Raw genomic sequence first — 19,499 nt, 5'->3', positions numbered from 1 at the left:
TTTATGACCCGATTTTAATCAAACTTAAGGTCAATAGGTCATTAATATGTTGATGAGTAACACTATGAACAAGACCTATGTATATTTTGGAGGTGATTTGTTGCCAGGATAGAGACTGTATTTTGAATAGAATTTTAATCAGACTTGGTAAATTAATAGAATTTTAATTAGACTTGGTAAATTAATAGAATTTTAATCAGACTTGGTAAATTATTAGAATTTTAATCAGACTTGGTACATTAATAGAATTTTAATCAGACTTGGTAAATAGAATTGTATCATCAACATATCTGTTGGGCTCAAGTATAGGTGTGAGCCACAAATATTGATATGATCTCATATTTGAAAGACTCGTAATGGCAACACTGATATCTATATTTTTTTTTTCAGATTATGATAACAAATTTGTTGAAGTGTCTTGTACTGTTAAGATATTTCATTATTTTGATCATGAACAAAATCATTGAAGATAATCTTGTGTCTGAATTTTGTGTGTTGGCATCCGTTAGTCTCGAGAGACGATGGAACTGCACCCATGAGAGATGTCCCGGTTGGTGGTTGTGCAGCGTCTGCTGTGGCTAAGTAGTCCAATGCAGGAGTGGCAGTCCCTGCTGCACTTGCTGCACTTGAAGGTTGTGTCAAGTGTTGGTTGGAGATGCTTCTTCTTCCTCTGCGATCGTCTTTCATCAGCTAGCAAGCGTTGCTTGTCCTCTCCGGCTTTCAGACCAATGATCAGAGCATGTCGCCAGCTTGATCTGTCTAGAGCGAGCTCTTCCCAGGTGTTGACATCTTTCATGTCATGCTTACAGACATCCTTGAAGTGGAGATGTGGCTGTCCGATCGACCTTTTGCCAGAGACGAGTTCCGAATAAAGAATGTCTTTGGGGATCCGTCCATCAACCATCCGACGTACATGGCCCAGCCATCTGATGCGGCATTGGCGGAGGAGTGTGATCATGCTGGGAATCTTGGCACGCTTGAGCACCTCGTTGTTCGTTACTTGATCGCTTCAGGTGATCCCGAGTATGTGTCAGAGGCATCGCATGTGAAAGGCGCTCAGTCTTTTCTCTTGTGAGGCGTACAGAGTCCAGGTTTCACTGGCGTACATGAGAGTGCTTAGCACGCATGCACGGTACATGGCGATCTTAGTGTTCATGGTCAGCATGCTGTTGTTCCACACTCTCTGCGACAACCTGGAGAGAGTTGTTGATGCCTTTCCAATCCGCTTGTTGAGCTCAGCATCGAGCGAGAGGTTGTTGGTGATGGTAGAGCCGAGATACATGAACTGACTTACCACCTCAAGTTCGTAGTTGTTGATGATGATGCTTGGGGGGTCCGCGTCCTGAACCATCATGTTTGTTTTCTTTAGGCTTATGGTTAACCCAAACTCATCGCATGCTTTAGCAAAGCAGGCCGTCAGGTGATGAAGCTCAGCTTCTGTGTGGGTGGCTAGAGCAGCATCGTCTGCGAAGAGCATGTCCTTGATGGTTACTTCACGCACTTTGCTCTTTGCCTTTAGTCATGCCAGGTTGAACAGTCTGCCGTCTGATCGTGTATGCAGGTAAATCCCTTCTGTGGATGTCCCAAAGGCATGCTTTAGCAGGACTGCAAAGACGATGCCAAAGAGTGTGGGGGCAAGGACACAGCCCTGTTTAACTCCACTGTGGATGTCAAAGGGGTCGGATGTTGAGCCATCGTACTGCACTGTGCCTTTCATGTCATCGTGGAAGGACTGGATCATGCTTAGCAGCTTTGGAGGGCAACCAATTTTCGCCAGGATTGTGAAGAGTCCATCTCTGCTGACCAGATTGAATGCCTTGGTGAGGTCCATAAAGGCCAGGAAGAGGGGTCTGTGTTGTTCTCTGCATTTTTCCTGCAGTTGCCTGACAGAGAAGATCATGTCGATTGTGGACCTCTCTGCGCGGAACCCGCACTGCGACTCTGGGTAAACTCTGTCAGCAAGCATCTGCAGTCTGTTCAGGATGACGCGTGCGAAAACTTTACCCATGGTGCCGAGAAGTGATATGCCCCTGTAGTTGTTGCAGTCGCTTCTGTCGCCCTTGTTCTTGTACAGGGTTATGATGTTAGCATCTCTCATGCCGTGAGGCACTGCGCCCTCGTCCCAACACTGGCAGAGGAAGTCGTGCAGGTGTGTGAGCAGCACACTGCATCCACACTTGATGAGTTCTGCTGTGATGCCATCCTTCCCTGGGGCTTTACCTAGGGACAGTTTCTCTGAGGCCTTCTTTAGTTCGTCTACAGTAGGTTTCTCATCCAGTTCGGCCATGAGAGGGAGGTTTTCAGTGGCATTGAGGGCATCGTTGGTCATGTGGTTCTCTTTGGAGTACAGTTCGGAGTAGTATTCCACCCAACGCTCCATCTGCTTGCCCTTGTTGTGGATGGTATCACCTGTGGTAGACTTCAGTGGTGCTGTCAGTTTCTTCATGGGACCCATTACTTTCTTTATGCCATCGTACATGCCTCTGATGTTTCCAATATCTGCTGCTGACTGGATACTCTGACAGAGCTGAAGCCAGTATTCATTGGCACACTGCTGTGCTAATCTGTGCACTTTGCTTCTGGTAGACCTGTATGCCTGTAGTGTCTTCTGACAGGGGAATCACTTGTATTGCAGGTGAGCACTGCGACACTCTTCTATGGCTGGCATGAGTGTGGCAGAGTTAGCCTCAAACCAGTCATTGTTCTTTGATTGCTTCTTACCAAAGATCCGTGTGGTTGTGCTGTATACAGTCTCTCTGATGTGATCCCATCTTTCTTTGGCACTGCCGTTGGGGGGTTCTGAGTCAAACGTCTTGGAAAGAGCATAGGTGAATTCCTCAGCCTTGTCTGGATATGATGTCTTGCTCACATCAATGCATGGTTTACCCTCTTGCCTAGAGCGGTGGATCTTCTTTGGCTGAAGCTTCATTTTGCAGCACACCAGCGAGTGGTCGGTGTCGCAGTCAGCATTGTGGAAGGTACGGGTAAGAAGCACACCCTTCATAGCTGACTGTCTTGTAATGATCAAGTCCAGCTGGTGCCAGTGTTTAGACCGGGGATGCCTCCAAGACACTTTGTGCTGTGGCTTTGTCTGAAAGAATGAATTGGTGATGCTGAGTTCGTGGTACGAGCACATCTCTAGAAGGCGCTGCCCATTCTCATTCATCTTCCCAATGCCAAACTTGCCAAGACAGGAGGGCCAAGAGTCATGATCGGCACCCACCCTAGCATTGAAGTCGCCCATTAAAATCAAGTTCTCCTCCTTGGGAATTTTGTTGATGAGCGCGTTTAACTCATCATAAAACTCATCCTTGGTATCTGTGAAGGATCCTAGTGTGGGAGCGTAAACGCTGATCAGGTTGACAGGTCCGTTTGAGGTGTGGAGGCGGAGGGATAGCAGTCTTCCATTTCTTTGTTGGCAGGGTTCTATCATCCCCAGCAGAGTATTCCTGACAGTGAATCCAACACCAAACTCTCTGGCTTCATCTGCACTCTTTCCTTGCCAGAAGAATGTGCAGTTCTTTTCTCTGAGGGACCCAGAATCAGGTAGTCATGTATCTTGTAGTGAGGCAATGTCGACCTGGAGCCTTGCAAGTTCATCGTTGATGACTGAAGTCTTCCGAACATCACTGATTGTCTGGAGATCATCTGAAAGCCCAGTCAGCATGGTCCGGGCATTCCAGGTACCTAGCTTGAGAATTGAAGTCTTATTTTTTATTTTTATTTTGTTATTTCTTGGTGCAGTAGTTGCAGTCCACTTGTCAGGTACTCACATACCTTAAGCCTTACGCACCCAGCAAGGCAGGCGAACTGTGGCGGGAGGGCACCTTATTGGCTGGGGGCTGCCCAGTTTGAGGCAGGCGGTAGCTGTCCAGTGAAACATGTTGGTCTCTCCCACCATCAGAAGCAACCCCTGGCATCTGGCTCAACGCCAAACGAGCGGTGACTTATAACCGGTAAACTGCTGCTTCCCGTGTTGTGTCGAAGCTATGGAGCGAAGCTGGAGTGTCCTCTTCAGGGCGCAAGCCTGGGCAGGGTGATATGGAGAATCAACTGTTGCCCTTGCAGATGATCCCCCCTCTCCACGCTGCTGTTGGATCCAAGGGAAAGGACAAGCCGATACGTCATGGCACCAGCTGCGTCGCAGGAGTTGCCAAGATCACACTGAAATCAATGCCAAGTCACCTTAGGGACTCCGTCTCCGGATTTTCTGTTGGGGTTTACTCCCTTAGCCTTTCCCACAAGAGGGTATAGTCGCAAGGCAGCGAAGGTTTGAAATTGGAGTTTACCTTCTCCTAGATGGGCGACCACCCAAGGTTAACGAGCCCCATCTGCCCGAAGCATCTGGTTTTGAGGTACCAGAAGCTCACCTGTCATCCCTTCTCCAGTCAGTTTAAACAGGTTTCACCACTCGTGAAGGCCTTGAGCTGGATTTGGTTGTCAGAGGCTCTATCAGACGCAAGCCATTGGGAGATTTCCAAGGGAAGTGGGTGCTTATCTCCCACATCCACCCCCGGCGATGACAACCCTTGAAACCATGTGTCTGAATTACTATGATTGTTACCACTATGGGAACTGAATTTTAGTCAGATTCTGCTCCAACTTGGTAAACAAGATTTTATTGTCATTTTCTTGACAGGTTCTGTAATAATTGAAATTTACACATTAATGAGATGATCTTATTGGCTGACCTAGGAACTATATTTTTCATACAGTTTACTTTAAAATTTGGAAAATGGGTCTGTTATAAATATAATGGATGAGTTAGAGGCGTCAACATATTAATCATGCCTTTGTCTTTGGGAATAATCAGACTATAATCAAATAGGTAAAATCAATGCCATATTATATTTTGGGGGAATAGTTTGTTTTTTTCCCTTACATAAACCTTTTTTTTAGTATCATTTAATAATAACACTGTGCTTTTTACTATCTGAACATTTCATATTTTATGATGGGTAGAAGCTTCACTATTTAACCAAAATACAGCATGCCATTTGTCACTGAAAATTGCACACCAAATATTAATTTTTCCATTTGTTCCAGCTGATGAAAGTTGCGATCAGTAATTGCTCTAAATATTCAACCTGTGATGAATGCCAAGCATCAGACAATCCGCACTGTGGCTGGTGTATTCTGGAGAAAAAGTGAGTTTACAGATTTCAAACCATGTGTTTATGTCATAATATTGCAGGTCATTTTACTTGTTTATTTGTTCTTTTTGGTAGGATTTTTATGTATTATATTAGGTATCAGATTCATTATGTCATTTGCCTCTTTAATAAATAAGATGTAAACTGTATCTCATTTATATGAGATTTTGTATATAGTATCAACGTAGTCTGATATCTGGTTCATTGTCCATACAGCCTTAAAAAATCTTTGAATTTGAATGGTTTGTTAAAAACTCTTTCAATATTTAGAAAGTAAGTTTTGTTTTTGAACACTTCTTAAATTTGTTGCCCAGATCCTGGAATTTTCCCCAAGCTTGTTGGCTTTTTCTGAGGATAAATTAAACTGGTATAAAATTGGGTGGATGAAATGACAATGCAGGTAATTATCAGATGGAGCTGTGTCTTTTCTTAATTGTTTTGTTGTGTTTTTGTGTACTTTTATTCACCTTTTTTGTAGTGTAACCAAGTAACATGGAAAAAGTTAAATTTCTATAGGAAACAAATATACTCCTTGATAATATTTGGAAGCCTTCAGTAACTTCAAAAATTGTACTTAAAATATCAGTTATTTGGGACTGTACAAACCAGGTATTTTACAAAAAGAATGTGGTGTGCTGAATCTATTATTGACTTCTAACTGGGAAACTATATTTTATAGTCGACTGCTTTAGTGGCCTAAGTGGTTAGAGCATCCGTCATGGATTTGGGAGGTCATGGGTTTGCAGTTGCCTCACTTGGCGTTCAGCTTTAAGAGGTTAGTGTTAAGACTGGTCAGCCTGGGTGGGATATGATGCTACATGTCTGCAGCATGATGCCTCAGTGCTTGGCTTCTCTATAAACTGCCACGCTGCAGACATCATGCCAATATGACTAAAATTGATAAAGCTAAATTGAAAATTCAAGAAACACAAAAACACAATTATCCTGTAGTCTGATGGAATATAATACCCACCAAACAATACCATTGGAGAACACTTCCTTCAATTGAAAGAACAGTAGAATAAAAATGTTACATTTATCTCTGCCGTTCATACCTGGCTTAAGGGTCAAATACTGAGAAAACTCTTTAGCACACTTGGGACTCTTTATTCAGCTGTTCTCTGAAACATGTTATCCAGTGTAATGCTATATAGACATAGCTCCCAAATTTATCGTCACTAACTTGGAAGAGAAATGTCGGATAAAGGACTTATAATTCCAAGTAAATGGAATGTTTCCTCAATGTTTCCAATTAGTCAACTGATATTTCTTTATATCATGGCCTCTGAGTATTTCAATGTTCATTACCTGTTTACTGTATGTTTATTTGAACAGCTGTTTAAACCATTCATGTCTTTAATCCACCTGTGTCCATTAAAGTGGTGCTTGACTTTTCTTGTTTGTTTGCTAGCTACTGGTAGTTAATAGATCTGCTGAACACAGCAAGTAATGCTGAACATGTCGATGGATCTTTGACTAAAATTACAAGCTCACATTTAACAATAATAATAATAATAATAATAATAATAATAATAATAATAATAATAATAATAACAACTGTATTTAAAGAGGGTGACAATTAGTTGCATGGAACTAATAAGGCTTTAGTCAGGGGACATTATGCACTTGGTAACATTGGACTCTACCACTCTAGATACATGTCTGAGCTGATGAATGATGCATCACTGCAGAATTTGCAAGCTCTCAGTTGCTGTAGAACTGTAATGGTGGAATTGTTGTTTATTTTATGGAATCACATATTTGATGTGCCACATATAGTCAGAACTTGAAAAATCTGCCTTTTTCCATTTTGTTTTATGCAAGATTGAGAGTGAAAGATTGAGAGTTGTGTCAGATCTGGGGGCAGACAGAGTACAAAACAATCCTTGTCAGAACTGGAGGTCAGATTAAAAATTTGGGGATCACTTTTGTACCAGTGAGGGTAAAAGGAAACACTATTTTTAGTTTATTTTATTTATCCAAAATCACTCTCCACTCTCATTATCTTTTGCAATCTTTTATCTTAGCAGTTCACTATTCCACTGTTTCATCACTGTTAAATGAGTCTGGAAGAATTAATACATGTGCCAACTTTAGTGAGATTAAAACTTTTATACAGAATAATTTGCAACTTCAATGGAACAACACATTTGGGGTGTTCAGCTTTGGAATATTCAAACATTACTGTCAACAGAAACTTTCATATTTAGGCATTTGTGTTTTCCATTTATGTTATTTTTCAGGCACTTTGGTGGGGCATCCATATTCCATGAACATATTTCTTCTTTCTAGACTATTCAAAAGTAATCTACAATATATGACAAGTAAGCACTAAGTAGCCCATTTATCGTGAGCTCATTGGGCAATCAGATTGCACACTGACTTCATTTAAAAAAAAACAGAAATCCATTGTTGATTTTAATAGTTTTTGAAGTACCTAAGTGATATATGTTCAGCTTTTGGTTTCAATGTGAATACACAAAAGTGTTTTTATGCTATGCGCCTTTTAACAAAAGATACACATTTTTGATCACTTTCTTAACATTTTTACAGATGTAATACAAAGACGTCATGTTCTACAACAGGAAACAACACCTGGCTTCCCACTCCAACAAAATGTATTTTACCGAATATCTCACCAAAAGCCGTTTCTGTCAACACTTCTATGGTAATTCTTAGAGTCTTGAATCTAGAAATAGAAGAGGGTTGTAGTCAGTTGAATTTGAGCTTTTTCAACAAATCAGTGACACATAATAATATACATTCTTTTCTTCTTCCTTAGTGGCAAAAACATAACCCAATTGCCAGGGCACCTCTAATTTCAGATCAGGTCCCTCCCATGTTCTAAGTGAAGTATGCATCTGGCTTTTCGAACAAAAACAGAATCTAAATTTGCCTGTGAATTTTTTTCATGCTGAGTAAATTCAGAATTTTATTGTCAAGTTGTTGAAAGACTGGGAGATTGTTAAATTTTATCCCCATTTATGCAAGTTGTTGAAATACTAGTGGATTGTTAATTTGTATCCCCCATTTATGCCCCTTACCTTGATGAAGATCATCTTACTATACTTCTATCAAAATCTGATAACTCTATGTACAAAATGAAACATGTGACCTATGAATGGGGAACAGATTGCCTGGATTACTTATAATTAGTGCTCATTTGGCTTTAACGTACATGTGATTCTTTTGGCAGTAGGAAAAAATACCATTGTTAAAGCCATCTACAACATGTACCTTCTTATAGTTGAAAACTACCGCTTTTGAAAATGAACTGATTTCATAAGTTAAAATTTTTTAAGAAAACCCACTGTATTTTTCTATCCACACATTACATCTATCAGTGAGAACGGTCTACTGGGGACAGGAACTATTAAGCAGCAGTTGCAGCTGGAGCAGTGATGCCCATCTGAGTAATTGGATTAGGCTAATGTGGACACAGTAAGCTGTTAATTGATTTCCTTATTGTAATCTGGAGAGTTTGATCAAATTTTGTGGGAGAGGTCCAGCAGGGCAAGATCCAGGTAACAGTACTAGTTGTTGTTTATGCTGTTACCATGCAAACAAAATTATCTTATTTGTATATGGTCTTGGAAAGACTACACAGCACCTCCATTAATACACAGTGTAGCAACTGTATCTTCTTTCCTCACCCAGGCTTCAATATATTTTTGATTTACATTCATGACCAGACAAATGTTAATTACCCAGCTGAATAATATTAAGACCTACTTGGACCTTTTGTTACATGTCTAAAAAAACCTACATACCTACATATGGATTCAACATCAGGAATGAAAACTAGTTTATTTTATTAGAGCACACATGCACTTGTTACAGCACTTGCCTTCTACTCACAGAATAGTCAATACAAGTCTAGCATTTGTTATAAGAAATTGGGTTTTGTTGTACATGAGGTTGGTAAATGGAGATAAATACATTTCTCCTGCTTTCTTACGCCCTGCAAATACAATAAAAATACATTTACTACAACTATAAATAATACCATCATCAGTGCCTTATTGTTCTGTATGTATACATTGATTCTGTTTACAGTACATTAAATACGAATGACTTACTACCATATATATTTATTAATTATCCATCTAGAGAGATAGACCTAAACACAGCAATCAGTGTGTAGAGCAAAAGTAGAGAGCAGACAGACAGACAATTGTACGGACAGAATGATAGGCTCATAAAAGAAGATGCAGGTTGGTAACCTATTATAGGTACTAAAATACATCAACATACATTCCAGAGAAATATACAGAGTACATATAAAATAAACTGTTACATTAACCATATTATAAATCCATTTACCTTATCAAATGGGACAAAGGTCAAGTCACATTTTCCTTGAAGCAAAAGAATCATTAGGCACTTTTCTTACTGCAATGCCAGAAGTCCCAATGGAATGACCACCACTACTATGCTGTTCATACCATGTTGTTTATACAGACAAGTAGCAAACTAACCAATCAGAAAGTTACTTACCACTTGTCATACAATAGAACAATCCAGCATGAACAGTAATCAGGGTAGCTTCATTGCTCAGTGAACAAAACTTGAATGGGTAATCCTGGTTCAAGGTTGCCTAAATGGCTAAATTTGTGTAAAATGAGAATAACAATAATTGCAGCTGATGACTTTATTTCACTCATTAATAAACATTAATTACATCAAATATTAAAATACCTACTTCAGTCTAATTAAAACATAAATATATAAAATTATATAAAATTATAAAATATATGCTCCTGCTACACACTCAGTATATGAGATTTGTGATGAAGTGCTCACTTGGAGACAGAGAGTGTAATTCTTAAGGGAATTTGGTCTAGGAAAGGAATGACCCTTCATATAAAACAACTTGAATGTGCAGGCAGTGTTCCTAGCCTTGAAGAGTGGTGTCAACCTCATAAGGTGTCACTGCATTGTCACCTCAGACAGCATGTCAGTAGTATTATACCTCTGGCATCAGGGACGTACAGATGCTCCTTTCGTTTTAGTTTTAGTTTTCAGATTTTCAGAAATGATAGTTTTTGCAAGAAAAATAAAGAACAAGTAATGCTTTATTGATCTCACTTCATTTTTTTTCAGAAATTGATGATCAAACTTAATCCATTTCCATTGGTTGAGAATGGCACATACACATGCAACTTTACAAGACCTAATGGAAGTTCCATTTTTGATAATGTTGCAAAGAGAGATAATGAAACGCTGTATTGTACGAGTCCAAATGTAACAAGTAAGTAGTCTGTGGACATGTATTTGCCATGAGGTTTCTAAACATCAGGAAGCCAAGTGTTTCTTCAGTACAAAGAAAACCAAAAATCAGAAATCAAATGGATATTGCAACAAAAATGTAGAAAATTCTGTCTGAGTGGATCATTTGCAGGTGCAAATCGGGCATAATAGTCACCTTCATCATGTTATTTAACTTCATTTTGTAACCACTTTTCTTTGCTCTTCCTTTGATTAAACTCATTAATACTTTAAAAAAGTGAATGGTAAATCTTGCATGATTTGGTGACTAAAAATATTAGGCATAACTTACAATTTTCATAGCTCCTGGTGCCCTCAATAATATGATTTAATTTTGTTTTAGAATCTGCCAAGTTTTCACATGTCTTCCTCTTGGGCTTGTGTGGAATAGATGCTTATTTTTATTAAATCCAAAAATGTCAGTGCTATAGCTTATTGAAAGTGGAAAGAGGGGACCTGCAGTAACTCAGTTGGTAGAGGCATTAGACTCATACTCAAAGGGTTGCAGGTTCATTGCTCATCCAGTCCAGCACAGGTCAGCTGCAGTGGTGTTTTCTTGGGACAGGCACTTAGCACCCATTTCTAGAGAGGAACTGTATACATTAAATACTTTAAAAAATCATCCATTTTTTCTGCAGAAAATCTACTGGAAAGGCATAATTTCATGCAAAGAATATTACTCACCATTCTTTCTGTCTGTTTGTCTGTCTATGCCTCCACTTCTTGGAGAACCACATCTGCTGTGAATATGAATGAGTAGAGTATTTATAGGTTACTGCATTTGTATGGGAAAATATGAATGAGGTTTTCAGATTTAAATACTGCACGACCTTGGGAGTGCAGTATATCCATCCGACAAAACAAGTTCATATTTTCCCATACAAATGCAGTAACCTTTTTATTATATGCTCATTTTCTTATTCTACCCAAAGGTTAATTATATAAACAAAATGCACTACAAGAAACAATGTAAATGAATGTATGTCGTATTCCAAACTAAATACACAAGCGCAGATTCATCATCACACAACAACAAAATTATTACTGCACACATAACTCCACCCAGATAAATTTGAACTTAGTTGCATGCTAAACATAACTTTTGAAAGAAAATGGCATGTCTAGTTAAAATTGAAATTTGGAGTTATAATGTGAATGAATGTACATTCAACAACTTTTCCATTTGATCTGGAATGAATAGATTTTGGTATTTTTTTCGATTCTATGAAATTTTACAATTGTGGACTGGATTTATATGTGACAGTTCCACATGAAATACATCAGATTCAAGAAGCATGGGAGAAGCATGTTGACATCTGCAAATGTGTTTCTGTTTCTGTCACTGAATGTTTGAAATCATAATGTGGGAAAAATATGAAGTCTTTCAGTTGCAATTATCAAAAAGACTCTATGGAATTTAATGCTTATTTCATTTTGAGTGAAGTAAGGGGAGGATGTATTTGCACTTATATTCGAAATTACAGTACAATTTTGAAATGTGTAATCAAGATTGAAAACCTATGATATGGCTCATGTAATTCAGATTTGCAGAACTAAGAAAGTATACTTTGAGGAAATTTAGGATGTAAAACTGTATGTGCATTTTTTTGCCATTCTTAGTACCAGCTAAAGAAGATGGTTTATGCCTTGTCACTTGTATGTTATTTGTAAGGACCCTTTCTGGCATCTACTATATAGCTAGCCTAAATCCTAAGCATTGTATCAAAAAAGTTAATGCAGATTGTGCCAAAGCAGCTGGTATGTGGCAGTCCAAAAAAATCTGCTTTACTTCATTCAGAAACAAATTTAATCAACCAAAGCGTAAAGCACCTGCTACGCAAGTGTACATGCATTTCTTGGGTATACAAATTTAACTTGGAAGTGTTTTGCATGATAAATTTTCTTTTCAGCTATTTGATTTTCAGGAACAGTGTCTGAGCAAGATGTGGGCAAGTGTGGCCACAGAATCCCCTTATAACACGCACACACACCACTTGCTTATCTTGCACACACTGTAAGAGGACAGATGGCAGTCTCTTGTGTAGCCTTTGATCTGGCTAGATATGGAATCTCATGCAGAGTCCAATAACCTACAAAGTATGGAAGAAGGTATCTTTATCTTCTTCACAGTTTTTTGGTTTTCTGGGTTCTCTTTCTCTGAGTACCTTAGGTAGGGATTACCCATATCTCTCTGGAGACTCTTAGGGTTAGTGGGCCCCCTTCCAAGGGAGGCTGTAATTCGGTAGAGAGTGAGTTGTACTCTCCCTGTGGGAAAGAGCAGATTTCTTTAATGTCCAGAAAGGCAGAGCAAGTTACACACACACCCCCCATTTGGGAGGAATTGCATCCTCTACTGACCCACAGCTTGGAAAGCGATGATAATGAGTTGCATCTCCCTTAATGGGTGAGTAACACATTTCACCTGATAGGTCCTTGCCTGCTGAACAGTCACCAAGTATCAGTCTTTGGAAATCCTATGGTACAGAGATAGAGATCGGAGAATCCCCCCCTCTCTAGACTCCCATTTCATCCCACTGTGGACAGGGAATCAGTTTACTGTCCTCAGATTAGGGCAGGGGACCAGACTGGAATCCCCCTTCCATATTATACATCTGAATCCTTAGGGATATGGGTCTTCTACCACAGGGAAAATATTGGTCTGTTCCCTTCATGCAGCCATGGACTTCTGGACCTAGGCTGCATTGTAGTGATGCCATGGATGAGGACCATGGATCAACATTGTGACATGAAGTTTGGTCTAAATTGAGGGATGGGATAGGTTTTCTTCCCCAAAATGCTTGAGGCAGGCTAGTCACCCTAAAACACTAGCAGAGTCAGTTGCTATAAACAGTCTGTTAACTCTGCAGGAGGAGATATACATTCAAGATTCTCCTCGTCCCAAGCCAAAACAGAGAGACATTGGTCATGTACTCCTGCCTCCCAGGAGAGAGTGCAGGATGAATATATCCTTTTGTTCTTGTCGAGGCCAATAAGTTTGACACAGAAAAGTCTGATGCGGTGCCTTTCCCATTTGGGTTCCCTGCCCCTAATCACCCTTTTGATAATGAGGCATCAGAGGAGGATTCCTGATTGTTTGATAAAGCAGCAACTGAAGTATAATGCCTTGTCCAGTGATCTGTGTCCCAAACCTTCTGGTGACTTGATAATTTCCAGTTTGGAGAAAGTCTCTTGGGCAAACTCTTGACAGATCTGCTGCTTCTTCCTCACTCAGTGGCAAACAAGGAGCCCTCTCAAACAGTTTAGCAGGGGGCCAAGATTTCGCCAGAAAATTTAGGGTGTGTTCTGTTCCCCCTCTACATTTTGACCCTTGTTAGATGCTTCTAGCTACAAGGATCATACCCCATTCTGGCCCACTAAACCTCCCATTTTGGATGTTGAAGCAGTTCAGGTATTTCTATGGAGACCTGGACTCACCTTCCAGTGAAAACAACTGTAATCCTTATAGCAAAAGGCTAGGTCACTATTAAGCATAGCCTCACATGCTGCACTTTATCAGCAGCCTCATTCAGCCTGCTGAAAGAATAATCTCTGTCGCCATGGACATTCATTGTTTGTTGGAAGCAGTGGTGAAAATTTCTCAGCATGTGTTTTCCATGTCAATGGCCTCGTTGTTTTCTCGGCTGAGCTTCTCCACCTCCACAGGGATGGTGCTCTTGTGCTTCAGTCAGGAACGGGATAAGATTTGGTTATTGGGCAGTCTTCTTCGAATTTTAGGATGTGTACATTCACATCCATATCTTTCCTCCACACAAGAAGTTTTGCTTGAATTATGGAGGTCTTCAGTTTCTAGCTCTGCTGTTTGGCCTTACCTCCACATCTAGAGCTTTTACCAGGTTCATGGGAGTAGTTGTAGCCCATTTAAGATCATTAGGTATCCTATTCCTCCAATATTTCAATGATTGGTTGATCCTCAACGGCATTATAGAGACCATCAGATTAGACCTGTCTCACTGTTAGGCCAAAGTGACTAGGCTAGGTCTTCTTCCAAACTTAGAGAAATCAGAGTTCAATCCATCTCAGGATTTTGTCTACACAGGGATGAATTTCATCACAGGGGTTAGTCTGTGTCCTTTGGACAGAGTAGGCAAGATTCTGTCCCAGTTGTAAATGCTGAGAATAAGTCCACGTTGTGAGATTGTCTTATTCTCTCTCTCTGCTGGAGAACTTGAACTACACATCAGACAGTGTTTCCTGAGGCAGACTGTACTTGCATCCTCTCAAGATTCTCCTTTTATCGGCATGGAAACTGCACAGGGACCGACCCTTTGAGTATTCAGATTTCTTTGGGTTGGGACTTCCACCACGTCTGAATTGATGGACAGTTGGGTCTGGTTTCTGGTCAGAGTCCCTGTGCACTTCCAAACCCCACTCTTGCCTGTATACAGATGCATGATTTAGGATGAGGTGCTCATCTAGAGCTGGAGGGAGGGATTCTTTAATGTTCATGGTTCTGGGAAGAATCTATCCTCTGCGTCAACAAGTTCAAAATGAGGGCTGTGTTCTTATGCCTTCAGCGGTGCATCCACCAAATAATACATTGCTGCATGCTGGTCTCCAGCAACACATCTGTAGTAGCATACCTCAGGAGACAAGGATGCACACATGCACCTTCTCTCTGCATGTAAGCTAGGAACTGACTTCACTGAGCATATTCAGATGTAATATTCCTCCAAGTTTGCCACATTCCAGGCAGTAAGAACAATTTGGTGGACAGTCTGGCAAGGAAATGGAAGATATGGAATGGTTGCTCTGCCAATCAGTAGACGACTCCTGTTCAAACGCTTGGAAACTACTTTGGTGGACTTGTTTGGCACAAAGCTGAACAACAAGCTCCCCTTTTATGTTTCCCTAGTCCCTGACCATGGGGCCTGGGCAGTGGATGCTTTCATCCTGAAGTGGGATAGTCTTTTCGCTCACACCTTTCCACCCTTCAGGATGATTCCAAGGCCTTACAAAAAGCCAGACACTTCATGGCTCGACTCATTTGATTGCACATCTGTGGTACCAGTGATCATAGTTAAACAATCTTCTCAGTCTGTTGATGGACCATCTCAGTACCTTACCTCATAGGAGGGATCTCCTGTTACACTTCTACACAACAGTCCCCAGATTCTCCGCATTCATGCCTGGCTTATGTCAAAAGATCTCTCTACAAAGAAAGTTTTTGATTGAAGTTGCCACATGCATCACTCAATCCAATAGAAGATCAACGTATAAAGTGCACAAAGCCAATTTGAGAATCTTTAGTGACCAGCATGATAGATAACATGTATTCTTACCTGTCTCTTTGTGAGTGCGGTGGCTGATTCTCTTCCTTTTCAGAGAAACAATGCTTGGTTTCTATTATTATCAAGCAGCCCTTTCCAGCACTCAAATTGTCCTTAGGCCCAGCCTTCAGGACAGATACTCACTTAGCAGATCTGATCAGATATTTCAAAATGCAAAAAACAGCATCTTGTTCTCTAATGCTTATATGGAATCTCACAAGTCTTTTGGTTTTAAATAAAGCCACCTTTGATCTTTTTTTGTGAAGCATCCTTTCAAGACCTTAACCTCAAGATGGTTTTCTTGCTTGCATTATGTGAACAAGACAATGGAACAAGATTCATGCCCTATCCATAGAGCAGGGCTGTATCAGGTTCATTGGGAATTATGAGTCAGTTTCTCTTTTTAGCAAAAAAACCCACCTTGTTGCTCCAATCCCGATTGAGATCACAGTTTCAGTCATATTTATGCTGGGGATGATCAAGGTAGACTTTTTTAGTCCAGTAAGGTCTTTATGTTTTTATTTGACAGACTGGAAAGAGAGAAGGAACGGTAGGAAATGTCTTGTCCTCCTCTATAAAGGTTCAGCAGATAGTTCAACTTCACTATATCTAGGTGGATGTCATTAATTATCAAGAGAACTTAACAATCCCTTACTTATTGGGATCTGCCTTTCATGAAAATTAAAGCTCATGAGATCAGAGCCATAGCTGCCTCTTTGGCCTGTCTAACTCATTCATCATTGGAAGATTTGATGAAAGCCATATTTTGGTACTTTCACATTACTTTCTCCTCCTTGTACCTTTGCTGATTGGCCCACCAGAGTGAAAGCATTTTCTCACTGGGCCCAATTGTTATAGCTCAGAAAATCGTCCATGTGGATTCCACCATGCAATAGTATCCTGCTCTTCTGTGAGGGTGATTATTCCTTGTGTTGTATTTTTATTCACCGGTTGTGGGTTCATCAGCCTCTCACCAAATGGACAAATTCGGCTATGGAGAAACAGCAACATGTAGGTATTTCTGATATTAAAATGCGAATACTTTGGTGGCCTAGTGGTTAGAGCATCCGCCTCAGATGCAGGATTCGCGAATCCGAACTCCGGCCGAGTCATACCAAAACCATATAAATATAAAGATTTATTTTGCTAGGCACTCAGCATTAAGAGGTTAGTGTTAGGACTGGTCAGCCTGTTGTCAGTATCACGTGGCTGGGTGGGACATGATGCTACCTGTCTGCGGCATGATGCCCCAGTGTTAGACATCGCTATAAACTGTCACACTGCAGATATCATAGTGATATGACTGAATAATTGTTAAAGCTACGTTAAAAATCCAAATCACACACACACAATGATATTAAGATGAAATTGGGGGCATAAAACTAATTTTAATGCTATAATACTCTAATACTCACCTGTTGCTATTGCCAAATTCCCTTATGCCTCTTACTGGTGTTCCAGTAAATTAGGCTATTTCCTCAAAATGAATGAAGAGCATGCACCAACATGAATGCCCAGTATATTTTGGGTTCTTCTGCAAGGGTGATTGAGTGTTTTGGTTCACCCTAATGGGAGAACAAAAATGTCATCATTCGGGTTGGGGTATTTTTATCCATCAAAAGTACTAGCTATGGAATAGCAATGATTCCCCCCACCCCAATCTACATTTTAATGCATCTTTTTCAAAAAAACAATCAACAGAATATAATTAAATTGAGAAAATGCCTTCACTCTGGTGGGCTAATGAGCAAAGGTACAAGCAGGAGAAAGTAATTTATAGATAAATATCTATCTCTTTTATACAATTGGTGGTGATCTGTTGTCAGATATTATGAAAATATCACACACAAAAGTATGAGAAGCCTTCTATCAGCAGTTTTCATGAGCAATTCAACAAAACTTGAAGAAACGCTGAATTTGCATTCTGATGAGCTGGATTTTTTTAAACAAGTGCCTGTTTTGTCAGCCAGGTTATCAATCTCAGAGGTCTGAGGCTTTATTAGATATTTTGTCCGAGTTTGGTATTAAAAACAGATGAAAGATTCTCATGAAACTTGCCTTCAGGGTTTATCTGCATTCACACAGTACTTTACAGAATTTCACTAATTTGATGGAAAGCATCTTGATAAACTATGAAACCTTTCAACATCATTTTGCTGATACCTTTCTGCAATCCAAAATGGCCACTGTTAATAAAAACTGAATTTAACTAAATTTGACAAACACATCCTGGCATAGTGATCTTTCATTTTAATACAATTGGTGCTGGTCAGTTGTGAAATATTTATACAGATAGAAACAAAGAAACACAATCAATAATGTTTTCATGACCGTTTCAACAAAATTGAAGAAATTTTGACAGTATGTATTGGGACTGTTGTTTTGAGTTTCTTGTGAAGAATGGGTTTTTTATGTATGGAAAGATTTTAAAAAACTTGCCTACAAGTTTATCCTCAGGCAAAAGCATATGGAAGAGCATCATTGGTCATTTATATTATCATCACTTTAATTCCACTCATCATAAAAATTGGAGAATATTCTAAATAATAAAGAATACTGTATACCAATAGCATAAGAGCTAATTTGTCCATCATAGATCTACAAGTACTTTCCTAATTTTCTATTTATAACAACTGTATATAACCCATTTCCAAGAAAACAGGTTTCAGTGATTTGAAACTTTGTCTCATGATTCATTATATTGATAATCAAGTTATTTAGTGAACCAGTCTATACATTTAAAGAAAATGGTTTCAGATATGAAGTGAAATGGGCTTGTACAGTTTGGCTTATTAGAACAGGTGGGTCCTTTTAAACATTAAAACATGTCAGAAAAAGGACAAAACAACACTGCTTTACAAATTTGTAAAGAAAAATATGAAAGTGAAGTGATACATAACTCAGATTGAGCACTTGTCATGCTTATTAAAGAATTTGTGGACTTCACGATCAGTTGGCAAAAGTTAGATAATAAATTGTAGACATTAGTGAGTTTTGTATTAAATAATTTGTCAGTATATTTTGTGTTTGTATTCTGGTTCTAATCTACATGGATTTGGCTTATTTTTGTCAAGTATTTTGACCTGCAGATCCAGGTTGGAAGTAAAAATAACCATTCATTTTTCATGTAGTGTTCTGTAATTATGGAGTGTAATATAGATCCTTCAGTGTCATAGTTTCAGTGAAGTATGAGTATTAATAGTAGTAAATAGATTACACTTTTGATGCTAGATTATGCCTTTTTGTCACTTATATTCACAAAGTATGCTAATATACCTTTCTTAGGGTTGGGATTTATGTTATAGTTTCAAGTTTTGGATTTTAGTTTAAAACCTCAACTCATCTGTTTCCAATTTAGCACACACAGAAGCTGTATTGGCTATCTATTTGATGAAAAATAATCAGACTGCCATGTTGACATCACTTCGTTTCTTCTTCTACAGCTGTTTACAATTCTCAAGGTAAGAATATCAAGTATTTTTTCAGTTTTCAGTATAAATATTTCTAGTTTCCCTGACTTTCAGGCCATCAAGTGAGCTTATCTTTTGTCCTATGTTCTGTGGTTCATTGATTAGCTGCAGCTTGTTATCATATTTGTATGTTTTGTTACTGAAGAAATTGTCATCAAATTTGATCTGAGAGACATTTCATGTTTAATTTTGTACAACATCTTGACATATGAATAGGTAATTGTTTGATTGCTTATCAAGCTTTTATTCAACCCAGAGGCCAAATGAGCTTAGCGCATGGTAAAGTGCACAGTGGATATCATCTATTATGCATTTTCTGT

The 19,499-nt window shown here is 39.3% G+C and overlaps 1 long non-coding RNA gene across 2 annotated transcripts in view; it reads right to left on the bottom strand.

Moving 5' to 3' along the window:
* The window catches only part of LOC149788895 (uncharacterized), a 179,098-nt gene that overhangs the window by 157,211 nt on the left and 2,388 nt on the right, over window positions 1-19,499 (bottom strand). Inside the window, exons 2-3 of one of the 2 annotated variants that reach the window (XR_016424457.1) lie at window positions 11,106-11,161; window positions 7,793-7,842 (exon numbers count right to left, since the gene is read on the bottom strand). This is a non-coding gene — a long non-coding RNA (uncharacterized LOC149788895). Of the gene's footprint in view, window positions 1-6,323; window positions 7,843-11,105; window positions 11,162-19,499 lie in introns of those variants that run through there. The other variant, XR_016424456.1, reaches the window with a different exon arrangement.

The sequence above is a fragment of the Sinohyriopsis cumingii genome, chromosome 11, assembly GCF_028554795.1.
Source record: "Sinohyriopsis cumingii isolate HCF-2022 chromosome 11, ASM2855479v2, whole genome shotgun sequence".
Classification (NCBI taxonomy): Eukaryota; Metazoa; Mollusca; class Bivalvia; order Unionida; family Unionidae; genus Sinohyriopsis; species Sinohyriopsis cumingii.
This window is presented reverse-complemented; position numbering and strand designations above follow the sequence as displayed.